This window comes from Semicossyphus pulcher, unplaced genomic scaffold, assembly GCF_022749685.1.
Source record: "Semicossyphus pulcher isolate SPU_LCO1_2020_fin unplaced genomic scaffold, fSemPul1.0.p SCAF_7, whole genome shotgun sequence".
NCBI classification, from domain to species: domain Eukaryota; kingdom Metazoa; phylum Chordata; class Actinopteri; order Labriformes; family Labridae; genus Semicossyphus; species Semicossyphus pulcher.
Window position 1 is genome coordinate 18,268,024 of NW_027211748.1, and position 3,693 is coordinate 18,271,716.

Below are 3,693 nucleotides of genomic sequence, written 5' to 3' on the forward strand. Positions count from 1 at the left end.
GGACAAAGTACTTCATGCTGTAAAAAAGGTTTCATTCATATATTCACTCTCTAACAGTCCTATGTAGGTTTTATTTTGCTTTAAAAACAGTTTTAAAAAACAAATTAAACATGCAAAACAAAATGTCCCCACGATGACAGTCTTTAATGAAAGCAGGAGTTAACAGTTTAAATATTAAAGATTTACCCAGAAGTCCAAAGGGAGCGCGAGAGAGCTCGTTTACTGCTGCAGTTTGGGATTTTTCTTTAATTTGGGTTTTTTGGTTAAGTCAACTTTTCCCAAGGAAATAACAAATCAAAACTTAAAGGAATAGTTTGACTTATTTTTTTTTTGTAACAGTCGGAGGAGAACATCAACACAACTCTCCAGTCTGTGCGCTGCGCTCGAGCCTCTAAGGCAGGCAGCCTGGTTTGAGTCAAAGTCTGAAAATGAACCGTTTAAAACTCGCTAATTACCACCTTCACTTGAAACAACTAAGATGGCAAGTAACAGTTCATTTTCCCAAACAACCACTGTGCTACAGACACTTCCTGGTTCTTGTATTCACACCAAAAAGGAGGGCGTTTTTACAATGCTGTGAGATCTTGTGAATTACGTGATGTTTTCAGTTGTGACTGCAAAACACTGAACAAATACAAGCCTGCACTGTTTTGCACCGAATTAAAAGAACACTTTAAATGATACATGTTCTTTTATTTTTTTACTAACAGAAAAAAAAATCTTACCCCTAAAGTTTCCAAGTGAATTTTTATGGTTATGTTTGTGTAGAATTGAATTGAAAAGGCAATAAGTAATATTTAGTGAGCTTTAGAGCTGTTGCTAATAAGCAACATGATCTAATGTTATGATTTCTATCTTATTTGTCAAAGTGATCTGACTTTGATTTGAGGACGCCGGGTCACATGACATGGAAGCTATTGAAAAAAACATAAAATGTTACATTAAAATATTAATATAAAATATTATACTTACCTGTACTATACTTACCTGGCAGGGAGATACCATGATCAAGAAGGTGGTTCACCCATGGTGAGGCCTAGTCATTGTACTCCGGCTGGGCTGACCTATGCGGGAATCTCGACTGCATCATTTCTGGTAGTGGGGGACTGCGTTCGCGCTCTCCCCAGATTACTTAAAGGATTATCTTATCTTATAAAATATTAGCAGCCATTACATCCAATGTAATGAGGTGTGTCTTATTTGTTCAAGTGAGTTGATTTGAGGACACTGGGTCACATGACATGGAAGCTACTGAAAAACAAACGATACATTTTTCTATACATAGATGAAAAAATGTATGAAAAATGCGTCTTATACACCAAACTTCACGGTACTTGTTTTGTGTTAATGCAACTTAAAAGGTTTCTCAATTGAAATGAGTCAACACAGGAGAGTTTTAAGTTGAGATAAACTACTTAACTTGGTTCATCTTACTTAATTGATAAGTTGAAATACTCACTCATTTGAAGTTCAATACACTGAACAGAACGGGTGCTGTTTACTTCATTTAGTTAAGTAACGAGCTGCGATTTAGCTCAGCAGTTAAATCGGCGACCATGTACAGAGGCTACAGTCCTCAATGCGGCGGTCCCGGGTTCAACTCCCGCCCTCGGCCCTTTGCCGGGTGTCATCCCCACTCTCTCTTCCCCAATTAAAAGAGTTTGGTTTCCTCAAATGGTTTGAGTTGAACTAACTGATCAGGTTTAACAGTGTACTTGGAGACATTAAGTGCTCACATCTAAAAGTACAGCTTACTCAAATAACGCATGTTCATTGTTCATTCTAAGCACATAATCCTTCCACATGACTCGACACAGTTAAGTTCTGCTACATACTTTTCCCAAGGTAATCGGTTTCCTATTTTATTAAGTAAACTTACCTTGTTAGAACTGACAGTGTGTGATTATTTCTGAATCCGCACAGAGTGAGGCTAGCTGTTTTGCTAAGCTAATCACCTCTTGGCTCTTGCTCCTGTCTTAATGCATAGACATGAAAGACTCTAATCAGCTAACAAATAATTGTATTTGGGGCAGCTGTGGCTCAGTGGAAGAGTCGGTTGTCTCCGAAGGCATAGCAATCGGCATATAGAATGAGTGTAAATAGTTAAATCCTGATTGGAGATTTGCATTGTAGCTTCTGCCAACAGAGTGTGAATGTGTGTGCTAAAGGATGAACGTGACGTGTTGTGGTCTGCAGTCCACAATAAAGTATCTATGCATTTATTTTTTGCAATGCTTTCTGTGGATGTTCAATAGGTATTTATGGTAAATGTAGTTAAATAGTTCTTGTACCTGCAGAGCCGTGCTTGAAGTGCCTACATGTACCAGGATGCACTGTGCGAGAGCAGCTGCAGCCTCGGGCCCCAACGCCAAATATTCTGGCTCGCATAAATATGGCTCAATATCCAAGTCAGCCGTTTGCATTTTGTCATGACAACCTCAACCATCATACACTGGGATTCCATTTTTCCTATTTGTAGTCCTTTTATAACCAGGTTGCAAATCATGAAAATAGTTTTTTGCGGGGGCCCCCCAAATATGTCACTGCAAGTCAGATGACCGTGCCGATGCCAGAAGTACAACAGATTTAGCAGCTTTGCAGAGCTGCACCCTGGCACACACAGAACATCAGCAACAACTGCGGGCGTTTTTCACACTATTTACCTCACTTCAATAGAGAAAGGGTTGAAAATTGGCGAATAATCCCTTTAAATCTCACCCCATGGCACAAAATGTAAAATACAGTGCTTAAAAAAGGCTTCCAATCTTGTCATGCGCTTTTCTGTTAAAGACAAAAGGTACAATTATGTAATGTAATGATGAAATCATATATACTACTGAATGTGATGCTGTTTTTATGAAGGTTCTGGACTGCTCCTACACTTTGGGCACATATGAGGCTCTGTTTTCTCCTCAGGAATAAGTAGATTGCGTGTCTTTTGCAGTATTAACTCACATTTAAACTGAGCAGACTTGCAAATTATGATCTGTGCATTGAGCATTGAGTCTTTTTTTGTTTTCTTCTAATGACTTCTTGAAACAGTTCCTCATGGACACTTCTCTTTGTCTTACCCTGGAGCTAATGGGAGTTAAAAAAAATGGACCTGGGAGGTTTGATGCAGCTGAAACAGAGAATGTCATTTATATGAATGTCAAAGATGTAAGGAGGTATATCTATACCCCTGGTGAGGCTGCACACGATGAATATCGAGCCTCTGCTCTAAGCCAGTGCAGGGACGAACATATGGAAATGAGCCTCCTCCTGTCTAATATTGTGCTTAGTCTAGAATTAGCATCTGGCAACCAATGGGAATATCATGGTGTAGGAAAAGCGAGCGCTTACAAGAACATTAAATGCAGACTTCCATTAAGTATTTTCAATCAGGCACTGAATCGTGTCTCCTTACCTCCTGGGTCAAGGCTAGGTGCTCATGTCATTAAGTGTTTCCTCTGTTCTTTCCTGCTTATGTGTCACAGCAAATTCTATACACTTTGATGCAAACTCTGAAAGGAAGGACACAACAACGGCACAGCGGCATTGTGGGAGGAAACAGGAGCATACATATTGTAGAAGCAGTTGAGTTACCTTTATGCCACTAGTCTGAGATGACATTTAATTGATTTAAAATAAATGTAAAGACCAGCTCCTGTCATGTTTAAAGATATATGGTCTGCATTAAATAATAAATTGTGT

The 3,693-nt window shown here is 39.1% G+C and overlaps 1 pseudogene; it reads left to right on the top strand.

Moving 5' to 3' along the window:
• The first annotated feature begins 979 nt into the window (after window positions 1-979).
• On the top strand, window positions 980-1,127 carry LOC138612269 (U1 spliceosomal RNA; annotated as a pseudogene).
• The last annotated feature ends 2,566 nt before the right edge of the window (window positions 1,128-3,693 follow it).